The following is a 16,714-nucleotide window of genomic DNA, read 5'->3' as shown; positions in this document are numbered from 1 at the left end:
GGTTTGAAAGCATACCAACCTACTGAGCCTGTTTCTAGGAAAGATTCATCTACTAACAGTGATCCAAAAGGACCTTCAAAAATCATTCACTGTACTTTTTTACTTGCTTTGGAGAAAGGCCAAAGTGTACATCTTTATTTAGCTTAGGAATACTATCACTATTGTTTTTATTTACACATGATGTTGCTGTTCAGAACATATTTTTAGAGGTATATTTTAAGTTTATTTGAAATTTGCCTGATACATTATAAATATATTTAAATTTGAGACAGTGTTTGAAACTTAAATAAACCAATAAGAAAAGTCTAATATGGTAGAAGGATCTGTGGATTTCTTTCAAATCACACTGAGAAACAAATGCATAGTCCTCTCATGTTTACAGCCTTCTGACCCCTCCTTTCACTCTTTAAAATGTAATATAATTTTGGTAATACAGACTTCAGTGAAAATTTGAAAAAGCGATTCTTCAAATATAATTTAGGCACCAGCAAAGGCATATAGACAAATTTTGCTTATATAACAACTGAGCAGCCCTGCTGACACACAGACTTCTGTGCAGATATCCCTCACTTACTCCTGAGAAAATGAAAGAGAAATCAGGCATTGGAGATTTTACATCCCAAGCCATACATAGAGTGACTTGATTTTTACAAACTTTAGTATAGTTTCTATTATTGCTGACAGGCTGGTACATTGCTGTGTGCACTTGAAAACAGAACAAATTCTGCTTCACTTTAAATAGAAATACGGAATGTTAACTTACCAGGAGCCTGGGTACTCACTCATTCAGACTCGCAGCACTCACCCAGACTGATTACCACACAGTTCAGCCCAAAAGCTAACTGGTTCCTTCCTAAATCTAGTCTGCTTTCCAGCTACACTAACCATGTTTTATGGAGTCTGGGGAAGTGGAAGCCTATAACTGCTGGTGCTAAGATCCCTGGCTAAAAACAAGAGCAACTGGAGCATTATTAGTAACTACAGGACTGTGGGACTAGACAAAAGCCTTGAAAACTATTCTTGGCTATCCAAATCTGAAAGTGAGATTTAATAAATCATGTAGATGAAGAGATGTCTCATAATGTAATTATGAGCAAGATTATTTTCTGTTGAGGTGATTAATATGGTCATCTTCCATTTTGACATTCCACAAATATTATTCCTTCAGTGATTGTTTCTTCTGAAGTTCAAAAGAGCTTGTTACCAAGTAATAAAGATTACTTTTGTCAACACTCATGGAAACCTCTAATTACATGAGTCAGTAGAGGTTTACAACTAAATAAACAGTTAGGAAAACTGGAAAAAGTTGTTACGGAAGAGATAATGTCTGATGAAGTGAGATGCCTAGCCATTTACTCATGTCTTACATGAAGCATCTATTTACAAAGGAAATAATGATGAAAAGTAAAAGTGATTAGATCCTATTAGAATAATTTTTTGGGGTACATTCATGAAGGTAATAGCATTGTATTGAACAGACTTTTTAAAAGGTTTTTTTAAAAACGGCATCCCTTGAATTTTTTACAAAAAAAAAAAGGCATATTCTGATCAGAAAGCCCCATTTTTTACACACAAATCTGTATTTGGCTACTCCATGAGCTAGAGTAGCTGTATTTTGCTACTCCATGAGTTGGTTTTACTGTTATGCTTTTACTGCTCTTGTGAGACCTCACCTGGAGTACTGTATTCAGCTCTGGGGCCACCAACACAAGAAAGACGTTGACCTGTTGGAGTGAATCCAGAGGAGGGCCACTAAGTTGAGCAGGGGTCTGGAGCACCTCTGCTATAAGGACAAACTGAGACACTTGGGACTGTTCAGCCCAGAGAAGAAAAGGCTCCAGGGAGACCTTACAGCACCTTCCAGCACCTGAAGGGAGCCTACAGGAAGGTTGGAGACAAACTTTTTACAAGGGCATGTAGGGACAGGACAAGAAAGAATGGCCTTAAACTGAAGGAGGGAATGTTTAGATTAGATACTAGGAAGAAATTCTTTGTTGTGAGAACGGTTGGGCACTGGAACAGGCTACCCAGAGAGGTTGTGGACTTCCCATCCCTAGAAGTGTTCATGACCAGGCTGGATGGGACTCTGAATACTGTGGTATAGTGGAAACTTCCCTGCCCATGGAAGAGGATTTGAAATTAGATGATCTTTAAGGTCTCTTCCAAACCAGTCTACGATTCTATGCTAAAAAAGTAATTTTTTATATGTTTAGTTGGGACCTTGAGAACCAGATATGGCATTTAGCTTCTATAACAAAGTTTACTTTAATGGCAGAAATAACTCAAGAAATATTTCCTGACAGCTCTCTGATGTTACTTTTTGAAGAACCAGACCCTTTTACTCATTCAGGGAACAGAATAACCATTTATTTTATTAAAAAAAAAATCCATGCAGAAAGCAGAAATCCCATTGTGGAAAATAAGAAACAGACACTGTAAAATACTGTATTTCCCACAATACTAGGTATATTCCAATCACCGATGAATTTTATCATATTTATTTTACTGTCTCCTCATGCTTGAACTAGCTTCCTTTAGGAGGAAAGAGAGTCATTCCTTCTCTGGCATATTCATTATTCATTTCTTTCAGGCGTGACTGTAAAACTGTTTCATCTGATCAATCCAAAGACTACACTGGTTTCCTAGAGGGCTTTGAGTCAGGAAAGCTCAGTTACCTTCAGAAAACCTTATCTTTTCATTGATTAAATCATATTCTCTCACCCTTTTTGACTCCTTCGGCTTCTACTTTTCTCTTTCCAGCAGGGAAAAAGACTCCACTTCTTCTAGATACAGTAGAGAGTTATAAATTCTCATCAACAGCTGCATTTCTGTAGTACCTAACGGCACATCTGCAGGTATGTACATAAACGAACAACTGAAGCTGAAAGTTTTCTGTATGTTTTTTTTAATGAAAACATTACCTGAAAAATACACTGTAGGTGTATCAGTATCAGGTGATAACTGATGTCAACAGTATATCAATCATTTTTGCAACACCAACAATTTTGCCAAGCAGTGGGTCCTACCACAGAAGTAAAAGTATGTCTGTAATTAGTGCCTTATGTGTTATCAGGGCAGACTGGAAATTAACCAGCTCAGAAGAAGTTTTTATCTATGGCTGTGCACAGTTAAAGATGAGATTTGTACGATATGTAGCAAACCATTCCCACACATAATACTGGAAAACTACGCTATGACTTCTTTAAATGAAAAGCAAATTTTATGCACGAGCCACAATCACTTCTATGTGCTAGCAGAGACCGATATTCTGAAAATAATTACAGGATATATTCTCAAATATCCATAAACAGTTCAGAAACTACACAAATGAAGTCAAAATGTTCTCAAACCTAAAAAAACCCCCACGTGATTCCCATTTGAATCCTCTTCTACAGTATCTGTTTTTGCTCACCTGTATCAGCCAGAAGAAGTTGGGAAGCATTATGGACACCAGAATCAGCTGTAGATAGGAAAAAGAGACAGATGCAGCCTGCAAAAATTTGAGTACATCTCTCAGAGTATCCTGTTACCTCACCACATTTTTAGGAAGAAATAGAATACAACTGATGCTCCATACTTTTAAATGTTCTTTCTGCATTCACTAGGCCTGTGTCATTCTGGGATTACAGGTGTGTTGGTCTTTTAGACAGGGTTTGCATAAAACAGCAGGGTATTCATGCTCTTCCCCTACAAAAGCACACACCACACAGGGGTCAGGGACAAACTGGTTGGGAAACTTGTTAGCCTTTTCTGGAATGACAGTATAAATAATGTGAAATTTTGTTTATTTTTTTTTTTAGTATTTGCTCAACTGTGTGCAATATCAGCAGGTCTATGACATATATTGATTACTTGTATTAACATTACTTCCCCATTCAATGAGATAATACTGTTAGAAGCAAGGTACTTTCACACAAAAAAATAGTAATTTCATTAGAGGACAGTCTGAAAAATTCTCTAGATGGGAAAAAGCTAAAACATCTCCCAGTTTACTTCTAACAGCAGCAGTAATGAATTCAAAGTTGATGCACAAATCTAACAAAGAAAAAAAAATTGATATCTGATGTTTAAGAAATTAACATGTCCACTACACAGACCTGATCAGACATCCTACAAAAGAAGTACACATGAACAACAGTAATGTGTCTTCAGCTTCCTGGGAGGCAGCCAGGAGTCACTTTGAAAACTAAGAACTGGGGGGTGGCAGCATGCGCATACACACGAGCACAAAACCATACATACACGTGACACAGTGGAGCACAAAAAGAGATAGGGAAAGAAACCTAGCTGCTTCGTTAACCTCTTCTGAACAGTCACTGACAGCTGATTGTGTTTGTTTTACAAAAGAAATGTCTATTTATTAAAAAGTTAAAAAATCTTATACTTTGTCCAGCAAGTAGAAATAGCTACTTACCAGTATCATACAATTTAACTCAAGTGAACAGGAGAAGATCATCGTAAGTATGGTCTTTGCTGGCTGGGAAGAGAATGCAAGACTGGAGTATGCTTAAAAAATGCGGCTCTTTGGCAGTCTATTTCCCAGTCTCTGTATTTTGGAAGTGTGTATGGGAGTTAAGGTAGCTGTGGATGTGACACAGTGCTACACACAACTAAGAAAACGTTTGGCTTTCTCTGGGAATCTGCATCTATCTTCCGAGGACCAGAAGTAATCTGCAGCAGTAAGAAATTTGCAGTCACAAGGAGCACACCATTCTGCAGTGGTCCAACGTGGACAGCATGGCTGGTGCGCAGACCATCACAGAGCCCAAGGACAGAAATGCAGTTCACCATCAACACTGGCACAGTGTTGCAAGTGTAAAGCATCACAGCCCCCTGAATTTGAGAACCAGGGTTTATTAGAGTGATCTTTTTCCTGAACCAGTGTGACAAAACTGGTGGGGTGTGTGTCAGTTTACTGCTCTTCAGTGCACACATTAGAAATACCAAGCAGTGGTCCAAGCTGAAATCTCAGCTCTGTGGAGTCAGTGGCTAAACACCTGATCTGAGAACTTAAGCGGCTCTATAAAAGTGCCTGTTCATTCATTCACAATTACACTTCTCAGTTTGTGGACATGTATGGCAGTGGTCTTCGTATTTATTGTTACTGAATACTTTGATATGCAGTAGTGTTAAACCTCTCCTTTCCTTGTGCTGCCAGTACTTTCCAACATGTATAAGGAAACAAACTAAAGATGCACAATTATAAAACACTTTAGTGTTCAATGTAGACATTTTAGAGTATCCAAAATATGGTTGAGGTTTATATCTGTTAAAAATACACATGGGGGTAAACTTTCAAATATTAGACCTTGAATGTTAATTTTCTGACCCTGACAACTTCTCTCATGTATGTGAGAACAGAATAAGGAAATGCTAATGTTTAAAAAGTTCACAGGACCACCTGAACACCAGTTGAGCAAGTCCTGGTTTTTAAAGCATAATGGGCCCATCATCTGCATTTAGACTGGCATCCTGAAAAACACAATACACTATTAGTGATTTCTTGAGTATAGGGAATTATTAATGCTAATTTTCTAAGTAAATTATATGTAGTCCATTAACTTACAATTTAAGTAAAAAATACGGCTGCAAAATACATTCAATGTCAGTGTTGTTGTTAGAAATCAAAGGGGAAATGAATCTAAATAATCCTATAAATAAATATTTTTTCCCTTTGATTTCCAAGTTCACTTTAGAAGTGAAAGCATACATTATACTTTAAAAAAAAGTATAATTCCTCATGGCATATTTTTTGTTTTATTTGCTACCTAATATCGACTCACAACAGTGAATAAGTGCCACAGCAAAGATGTGAAAGGGTCAAGGCTCACTTTCCCACAGAAGGGTTTGTTGATGTTACTTTTGCCATCTTTGCACTAAGCACTGAAAAATGCCCCTGCCCTGGCCCTTTAGGTACCCTGGTACCCAAAGAACGTGGCTGTAAGTTCTGCTCTCACAATCCAAGAGGATATAAAAAGGAACAGAATGATACACCTGCTTTCTGCTTCATGATATCAATTATACAGGAGTTTAAAATGAGTGAATAGCAGTCACATCACTGGGTCAAACACATTCACAGTGCTTATGGATGCAAGTACCATGGCACCTGCAGATAAATTAGTTGGCAAGTGAAAAGGTAGCGAAGGAGAATACAAGTAGAGTACTACAATTTAGTGCTCAATGGATACAGTATACATCTTTAGAAACATACTGGGACTGATACAAGGAAAGTCATCAAGAAACCCTGAAGGTAACTAGGGCCTGTGCTGATCTAGGCAACTCACAGGCAGCCTGCCCTGGCAAGACCTGTACAGAAACTAATCTAACACCACTAACAGGATGCTAAAGGAAAGCAGACAAGGGCCCCGTCTTTCTGATAAATCCCATCTCCTGCCATGGTACAGCACCGACCTTCTACAAGAAGTCAATGAGTTCAACAGGAGTATTTAGAGTTTGGTTCTATGCTGTCAAAAAGGTAAACAGTCTGAAGGAAAACAGCCCCCAATAGCTGTCAGTAACACAGCCCGTGATATCTTTGACACATTTAGCAAGCACATCTCAGGATCATTTAGCTTTTTCTTGAGCATTCAAAATTTATTTTATTGTTTCAGAGGCCAAAGCATTTTAACGGTATCAGATTTTAACTTTATCTTTTAGGTAATGATAAAACATTGTTAAACCATGCTTAAAAGATGATATTTAGACAGGTGTTATATTTTCAGAAGAATACTATTGTAAGTAAAGAGAATCAGACACTAATGTCTGTGGTGACTGATTACAGAAAACTGAAACACTCCTTTTAATAACAGACTGTATCCCACATATTTAATTGAAGCTTTTTAACTGTTTGATATTTTAATTTCTTCAGGGAAAATTATTTTATATCTCCATTTGAGCAAGCATGAAAAGTATTCTTCTACAGCTACATCATACAGGACTAGTAACACAATGCTTACTGTTTGGTCTTATATTCTTAGAACTATTTACTAGCTATTTAAAGGACACCTGATTTAGTACTTAATTTGATTGATCTAGTAAAAAAACATTAACCTACTACCCAAAAGCTGAAACTATACAAATAAAAATTAGAAAAAGGACACATCTTTTAAGATGAAAGTTTAATTAACCATGCAAATGAGTTACCAGCATAACTACTGATTTCTCCTTCCTGAGGTTTTCAAGATTAAATATCTTTCTGTAAGGGATATTTCAATTATTCATAAATTATTGGTCCAAAGTTTAACTACATAAAATATAAAAGTCCCCATTATATGGCTGATTATGTAACAGACTGTTTTTACTTCACCCTGTCTTAAAGTCTCTCTCACCAAAAAAAGAGATACGTCTCTTTTGTCCTGTGATCCTTAAAATATTTTGTTTACTCATTCAAGAGTCTGCTGCATTGCTTCACACCTGTGAATCATGCCTGTATCACAGAGACAGTGCTTACTCAGAACTCAACACATCAGCTGCACGTCAGCTGAACTCTTGATCTCACTAAAAATCCTTGTTAACCATTTTCACTTTTCTCTGAATGTTAACAGTAACAGGCCTGTTCACAACATGGTAAAAACTTATGCACTTAAGGAGAGCAAAAATTTAAAATCCTGGAGATGTATAAAGACAAGGCTTAACTTCCACAGCCTTCTACGCTTTAAGATTGTCATGCTCTTATGCCTTCAGATGTTAAAGTGTGGTTTTTTAGACCATTAGAGCATACTACACACTCAGCATTCTGGAAATGCAACTCAGTTTGTTCCCTAAAAAAAAATAAAAAAGGCAGGTTAGTCATTAAGGAATGCAATTCAACAGTCTTCTTTTTGCTGCTTTCAGGCATTTCTGGCTTCTCTCTACTTTACAGTACGATTGCAGACATCAATCTTGATGCTGCTGCCAACTTAACTAAGACCTTCTGAAGCCAGTAGGTACACTTGCTGGCCACATTAACAACAAAAAAAATGTGCTAAAAGCACACAGGTTCTCAGTTTATCTGTTTTTAATTTCATGTTGTGGCTTCATTCACATTGCAAATTTTCCAGTTTATTATCTTAGGAGCATGTGATTACATATGCATCTCTACTGATGTATCCCACCAGAGTAAAGTATGTTTGTTCCATAGTTTCCTCCTCATATACCTAATACATCACTTAACCAGGTATCAGCAGAAGTAAAGGATAGAATACTTTAGCAAAAAAAAGCAGCTTTTGTTTTGTGTTGTTTTGGTTAGCTGCAGGTTTTTTTAATAGCAGTTGTCAGTTGATACTGTTCAAGATCCCTCCTACAGTGGAGAATCCCATGGTCCTCTTATCATGTCTAAAAAACTGCCTTCAAGCTGAGAAAATCGACTCAAAAGCACTTCATGAGACTAAATAGAGAAAGAGGTTTGAGGATCTAGTCCATATTATTTTATTAACATGATAGAAAATGCCCTCCTATACAAAAGTAAAAAAAAAATAAATCATGTTAAAATATAGCATAGTCTCAAAAATAGCATAGGGTTATATGAAATGTCACCAGATGGCACTATTAACATTGTCTTCAAGCTCTTTCAAGCATGTGAGCAAGTTTTTACCTTGAAGACAACATACCTTGGTTGCTGTTGTTTTGGTAGTGAGGTACACAAAAAAAGTCTTTGCAGACAGCAGACTTGTTACAGTCTGCAGGACAAAACCACTCCCAGAGACTTAAGTAGTACTAAAGAGACAGATTATGACTTCTGGATGCAAATTTTATACTGTTTACAGCTCATTCAAGGGAGTTGCACTTGCAAGACTTCCCTGAGCTTACCAAGGACCACAGACCTCTTTTCTGAGTCTTTCTTTCCACAGAGAAGACTGCTGCCTTCAGAGTTTAAGGAGCAGCTGTGACAGCAGGACTGAACTATTTTGTATGTAGTGGAGCTGTAGTGTCATTGGTTTTGCCCACATGAATAAAACTTCAAAGTTTTATTCAAAAGACTTTCTTTCCCCATGTCTCCTAGGAGAGATCGTACTCTATATTCACTTGGAATATAAAATTCTAACAGTGATGGAGAAGTTGGTGTATGCTAAAAACTCATCTAATTTTACCCAGCTTTTGCAGTGATATGAGGCAAATCTTCCCTTGAAGTGACATAATCTGGTGCTGCTTGGTGTTTGGCCAATTCCTGTACTTAAAAAATTTGGAAGAGATTCTGAAAAATTATATATCCTGTTCTTTGCATCACTTGCATATTGAGCCCTAAATTATTTTGTTTATGCAGATGGCAAATTATGGAGGTAAACATGTCCAGCTGAATGGTGTACTGACAATATTTCAGAGATGTCAGATTTATGTCTTAAGCAATGTTCATCCCTGTCTTAATATTTCATAACACTGAGTCAGGAACACTGAGGAGAAAAACAGTAATGAATACTGGCTACTTCTCCTTGCCTCTTAAATACCTTTGCACAATGGACTCCACAGAAAGATACTCCTCAGATATCAAGGTTTGAACATATTTTTTTTTTAAAGCTAGACTACTACATACAGTAATGAAGATACCCCATATCTCTACGGAACATTAGCCTGAAATCTGAACTAGTCTGAAAAAAAAACTATCATGAAGGAATAACAGGCTACCACCTGTGACTGGTGGTTATTCTACGTGCTTCAGGTTTATTAAAGAAATTCCAAATCTTCTGACAAATCTCTCAAAGAATGTGCTGAGGAGTATAATGAATAACTCTTTGCATTAGAAAGATTCACAGAACTTTGATCACTGTCCCAGGAAGCATCAGGTCACAATGAATTGTACAAGCCGATTAGGGTCAACCATCATCATTCTACATGCAAGCACTGCTCTTTGTCAATTGCCCAGTCAACCAGCAAAATACACTCGGTAATAACCATTCATATCTGATGCGCTAACTAGAAGTTTAGCTACTTAATTTGTATTGAAGTAACTGTGAGACTTTTCATCTATCAATCTAATTCCATAGAAAATTAAATCAAGCCATAGTATCTTCATAAAAGAGACTGTACTGACTTGCATGCTAGTGGTTCATTTTATTGATGATTTCTTAGGAAAAGCTCAGAACTCACAGCTCAAACTAACTGGAAAAATTTTTGTATTTTAAAAATCTGATCAACAGCCATGTGCATTTTAAATTTAAGGACACAGTACTTCTACTTTGCAATCTTTCTTTTCCATTCCATAGTCAGCCTAGGAGTTTAATTACTGAGAATGAATTAAACAGATAAAATGTTAAAGAATCCTGGACCTACCCATCTTATCCTTCTCCCTCCATTAAAATGGTCCAGTATTTTTATTATGTTCGGTATTATACTTACAGCATGTTACTGTATACATCATACAGAACGCACAAATGTGTACATACCGTTCCGAGAAACAGGTCAGGCAAATGACCTGTAGAGTTCCTTCACTCTCCCCAAACTAGGCACTTAAGAGATGGCAAACCACTGCAGTAAAGCCCAATTCTCAGACATCCTGAGAAACTGAGGCCAAGGTGACAGCTTTGCCAGAAAACTTAAGAGCCTCTCAGGAAGTTCTTTTCTCCGTCAGCGCTTTATCTGTCCCAGTCAGAGAACCAATTACACAATGCCACATGTCAGTGTTTCTTTTTTGATCAAGAAGAATTCAACTTAAATAAAATAATCAAGATACACCTGGCAACTTCTGTGCTTCCATAAATCAGTATTCCAGGATATTAAGGGCAAGCCTGTAAAGCTGGCAGAGTAGCCTGGAACAACCAGGATAGTCCCCCTAAGATACAGCTGAGATCATCTTTCACTGTTCAGTCCTAATGCCTGTTTGCCCTGCACCAGTCTTTATCCTGTATTGGGTAGGAATCTCTGGTCCTTACTGCTCTGTTCTAGTAATTGCTTTTTAACCATTTATTCATGGACTACTTAGGTTTCCAGTCTAGTCCTAATCAAATCTGCAGCCTAGGTTCCTCAGACTGCTGGTTTGAACCAAGAGATGCCAGATGCTCTTGACAAGGTTTTTGAAAGAGTGCATTTCTTGGCCTCTCTGATTTGGACCACACCTGATCATGGCAACCAACTCTACCCTTGATCATTACCTAGGTCTGGCCATTAGAACTGACTATGTTTATTCCCAACAGATACTTCTCAGACACTTCAGTTATTTTAACTTTAGGGACAACATGAAAGGTAAACTTCCATTTTTTTAACTGGAAAAATGTCTTTTCGTCTTGTCGTGCCTGTATTTAAAAACATCTGAGTTAATTCTGATCAAATCTGAATAAACAGTGACTATAAGCATAAACAATAAATGTTCTTGATGTATCTACTTGGGATGCATGAAAAAAGATTCTGTTTCCTGCTGTATTCTGTTTTCCTCTGTATTCTGACATTTTTTATTAGATGCACCTGATGTCTGTGTAGATAAGCACCACTGCAAAAGACCTCTGAAGTGCAAAATAAAGCCAATTATGTTACAGAAGCAAATGGCAGTCTGATTTATAAGATATGTGGATGTCAGTTCGGTAAAACATAGAGTACAAAAAGAAAGGGAGATCACTAAAAATGGGAGCTGCCTCTCATTGCAAACAGAATTCTTATGTGGGTCGCATCATCCAGCTGCAGAAAGATCTAAGATTTTGAAGCAAAAACACATACCCTGACAAAATTATAAGATGGTTTTCAACACATGGAAACTTCTGGGGTAAAAGAGTGCAGGCTGTTTATGCCTTTCCTTAAGAACTGGACTTCTAACCTGACAGAAGGACCTCAATTTTTTGCCTCCTGTGGAGTGCTTAGAACTATTTAATAGTTCACTGTTTGCAATGGACAAGTCACTCTGTTGTTAACAGACACCTTTCCTTTAGGGGACCAGATGTCTCACACCTACCACTAGTGTTATACAGCTTTTCAACTGGGATAACACGGGGATAACAAACTCCATTTTTAATCTGTTTAAAATAAGACAGCTAAAAAACGCAACTTAGGGCCAACCCTTGGGGTGCTCAGTTCTGTTTCAAGTCAAGGGCTTTTTGAATTTAGCTGCTGTTTACTGGAGCAAAGGAATACAGTCTTCACTCAGCATCTTACTGCAAGGACCACAGTTTGAGGTACACAGTTTGAGATTTCAGATTGTTCATTTACCTAACTGAGAATTCCTATTTGTGAGTCAGAACTGTTCAGCTTGAAAGCCACTGTAATTAAGCTGACATGCCATTCAGTGACCTTGGCATAATCCTAACGAGATCTAAGTCACAGACAACAATTACTGAAAAAATAGAGGTACAGTTCAAACAAAGGAGAAAGTACTAACATTTTCCATGAGCAAGATCAATGTACTTTACAGCAGAGAAACATAATAAATTCCTTTATGAGTTAAGTCTCTTTATCCACTACAAAAAGTGGCTTGTACCTGGACAGCACATCTGGCAATAGAATCAGGCAAACAAATTACTCTAGAAGATTAATTGACTGCAAACTAAGGCCTTTATAGCATTTCTTTCAACAGACAAAACACAATGCATGCATGCCTTTTAAAAAAGTCATCAATCAATACTACTCCAAAGTCAGCCAAGTTTTGTAGTTACCATTCTACACTGGCAGGAGAGGAGAAGCCACTTCTCCATTCTGCTGTCATTCCCATCGATGGTCTCCTACTCAAAGTGAGAAATCAGTTTTGTTCTCTCTTTGAATGCTTATCAGCCCTTGAAACACACAGGTATTTCATTCTACTTACAACTAACTGAAAAATGCATTTTAAAAGCAGGTTAGCATTTGATGGGCTTGTACAGCAATGCTGGAAAAGCATCCATGTTTAAGAGCACTACTGTATCACTGATTACAGGCTTTAGATTAAGGAAAAGGAAAATATATGTTTAATATCCTAATAAAATGAAGTGTTCAGCAGATACTCTGAAATTAGTATAAAAAATAAATTATGTTAAGCAGTAACAGCAATTTTTATCAGAAAAAGTGAAATTACAAGATAGCATATGCTCCTCTGTTATTTTGCTTTAATTAAAATGTATGTATCCTGTTGCCAGTCGGAATTTCAATGCAAGTTTAGCCAGTTTAGCTGTTGTTTACAGCTGTAGCAGAGTCGGCTTTAGCTATTCTTACACAGTATGGTGATGCTTGTGTTTTGATTTCTGTTCAAATATTTCTGAATCATCCAAGTTTCTTGAAAGAAATCTGTTACTTCTGTGAAAGAATTAGTCTTGCAACTTAGCTGTTTGTAGTGGCCCAAACCTGCATTATTTTGCAATACACCTCTAGCAATCTAACTCATGGTCTGCCATCCATATGTCAGATAGTACAATTACTTAAAAGATGAGAGAAAAACTTGTGATCCTTCCTGACCTGTGAATATTCTGAAACATCACACTAAGGCTATCATATTTTTATTACCACAAACCATGTAAACCATAAACTTGTTAAGTAGCCAAGACTGAGATACTTAGCTGTTCTAACAGGCAGCAAAATAGACCCAGCATATTTTGCACTAGAGGTAATTTATGAAGAGCTATTTATAACAAACAAAAATTGAGCTATCAGAAAATGCAGTTCTCAAAAATCAAACGTGTGTTTATATATGTCGTTTCATACATGATATGACCCAAAACTAATCAAAACAGGTCTCAAACAGCTTCTTTACATAAGCATGTGATTTGCAACTAGCTCTGGACTCGTCTACACATGCACTTGAAGGACTAACTCCACATTTCCTAGGATGGATCCCCTGGGAGACAGACGTATGGGCCATATACTATACCCATGCATGTTTGTCAAGATGCATCTCACTAACTTTCCTAGAATAATGAAACAATGGCATGCTAAAATTCGCCTGACCTCCTGAATATATCACCTGGAAGTTGTTCCAGATGCTAATGACATTTTTCCAAGGAGGCTATCTTCAAAGACAGTAGGACAGGTATTTCTCTGTGAAGGGTTCAATGCCCCACAGAAAATACAGCAAAACCACCCTGGGTATCTTTGATGCAAGGACAGTGATCAAGCTCTTTGCTGCTTTCCTACCTTTGCATCTCATTTCTCAGCTTGGTTGCAAAGCTCTTGCACATAATCAAACAGTTGATTTATAGCAAGATTAAGTTTCTGGACCATAGGAACCAATGTATAAATTTAATGGAATTCAGGTCACAACTAACTATTTAAAAATATGCCCAGTTTTTGACAATTGCTTTTTTCTATCAATTATAATATACTCCAGAATTTTCCTGACCAAAGCATAGGGCTAATCACATATATGAAACAAAAATGGTGCATGCCTTCTTTGCATCAGCCTTCACTGACAAGACCAGCTCTCAAGAAACTCTGACCCAGGAGACTAAGGTAAGGAAAGTTGGAAGGAGTTTCCCTTGGTCAAGGAGGATTGGGTTAGAGAACACCCAGGCAAATTTGACATCCACAAGTCCATGGGCCCTGAGGATGTATCCACAACTATGAGAGAGCTGTTGGACACCACAGCAAGGCCACTCACGATCATCTTTGAAATGTCATGGCAGTCAGGAGAGGTGCCTGAGGACTGGAAGAAAGCAAATGTTACCCCAGTCTTCCAAGCAAAGTTAAATGCTTGACCAACCTGACTGCCTTCTACAATCAAACAACTACCTGGATAGATGAAGGGAGAATAGTAGACATTGTCTACCTCAACTTCAGCAAGGATTTGACACTGTTTCTCGCAATATCCTCATGGACAAACTCAGGAAATATGGACTAGATGAGTGGACAGTGAGGTGGATTGAGAACTGGCTGAATGGCAGATCCCAGAGGATTGCAATCAGTGGCACAGGGTCTAGTTGGAGGCCTGTCATAAGTGTGGTCCCCCAGGGTTGAATACTGGTCCAGTATTGTTTATCTTACTCATTAATGACTTGGATGAAGGGACAGAAGCTCCTCAGTAATTTTGCTGAAAACACAAAGGTGGGAGGAGTGGCTGATACCCCAGAGGGCTGTGCAGACCTTTAGAAAGACCTTGGCAGGTTGGAGAGATGGGCAGACAAGGACTGCCTGAAATTCAACAAAGGCAAATTCAAGGTCCTGCATCTGGGGAAAAATAACCAAAGGCACCAGTACAGGCTGGGGGCTGATCTGCTGGAAAGCAGTTCTGCAGAGAAGGACCTGGGGGTCCTGGTGGACAACAAGCTGTTCATGAGCCAGTAGTGTGCCACTGTGGCCAAGAAGGCCAATGGTATCCTGGAGTGCATTAGGAAGAGCACTGACAATAGGTCAAAGGGAGGTGATCCTGTTCCTCTGCTCAGCGAGGCCGCATCTGGAGTGCTGTGTCCAGTTCTGGGCTCCTCAGAAAAACAGAGACATGGAGCTTCTGGAAGGTGTCCAGCAGAGGGTGACAAAGATGATTAAGGAACTGGAGCATCTCTTAAGAGGAAAGCTGAGGGAGCAGGGCCTGTTCCACCTCCAGAAGAGACAACTGAGAAGAGATCTCATTAATGTGTAGAAGTGTCTGAAGGCGGGGTGCCAAGAGGACAGAGCCAGGCTCTTCTCAGTGGTACCAAGCAATAGGTCAAGAGAGAAAAGGTAGAAATTGATGCATAGGAAGTTCCACTTGAACATGATGAAGAACTTCTTTACTGTGTGGGTGACTGAGCACTGAAACAGATTGTCCAGAGAAGTTGTGGTGTCTCCCTCATTGGAGATATTCAAGAACTGTCCGGACACAATCCTGTGCCATGTGCTCTGGGATGACCCAGCCTGGGCAGGGAGGTTGGACCAGATGACCAATCATGGTCCCTTTCAACCTGACCCATCCTGTGATTCTGTGATCCACAAAAATCACCAAATATATTAAAGATCAGGCCTATTCAAATTCACACAGGATGTTCTACAGTTCTGACAGTTCCTTCTTATACACAGTCAATAGGTACACTTGAAAGCCATCAAGGTACCAACACTTCACAAGTTACTATTTATTAGTTCAGTTGTTGTGTACTATATGTACATAACCAGTCTACTCCAAATGCAAAATAAAATGCATGTCTGAACTGAGGAGCTCTAGTAGACTAAGTGTTTAGAAATTATGATTTACTGTGGTTTTGTGGGAGGCCAGTAACATGCAAATCTCCAGTAATACAATCATTTGAAATTTAATGTTGTGGATTAGCTCATCTTCTGACACTACAAAATCCTGTAAGTTAAGAAAACCATAATATTTTTTCTAACTTAAGAATCTGTTCTTCTGGTATTCATATGAATAACTCAGATGACCAAAAGTTGCTAGCAGATCTGGCATGACTAGAATCAGAAGACAGAACCTCAGAACAGAGCATTTTATCTTATCCTGCAGGCTAATATAAATGAGAACACTAAAAAAAGAAAAAAAGGAGAAAAGAAAAAGTGCCTACTCTTTTCTACACAGGTTGAATACTTCACAACTTCCTGTGTAACTTGAAATAACACACTTAAATTATTTTCTCCCTCTGCATTGGTTTTGGAAGTGGTGGCTGGGGAGGAGAATGTGACAGCAAGCACACAATGTTATATCATATCATATCATGACATTGAAAACATGAAATTACTGTGAATTTATAGAATGGACAACTATTTTTCTGGGACTCAAGTAAAAGCATTTTTTAAAAGAAAAGCCTATCTGTTAGTAAAATAGGTCCCCATTTCATTATTAGAAATTGCATTTTGTCTACGCTTTTAATTTCAGAAGTAAAAACATGCAGTTTCTAGAAAGTCTACTGGCCAAGCAAGTCAAAATACTCTATGA

At 38.1% G+C, this 16,714-nt stretch overlaps 1 protein-coding gene across 6 annotated transcripts in view; it reads right to left on the bottom strand.

Annotated features, from left to right (window-relative positions):
• Positions 1-16,714, bottom strand: part of GLIS3 (GLIS family zinc finger 3) — a 160,107-nt gene that overhangs the window by 89,535 nt on the left and 53,858 nt on the right. The gene's annotated exons all lie outside the window — the stretch shown is intronic.

The sequence above is a fragment of the Manacus candei genome, unplaced genomic scaffold (genome assembly GCF_025592945.1).
Source record: "Manacus candei isolate 608988 ecotype Guabito, Panama unplaced genomic scaffold, ASM2559294v1 h1tg000024l, whole genome shotgun sequence".
Taxonomy (NCBI): Eukaryota; Metazoa; Chordata; class Aves; order Passeriformes; family Pipridae; genus Manacus; species Manacus candei.
Note: the sequence above shows the minus strand (reverse complement) of the source record. Positions and strands in the feature narration are given on the sequence as shown.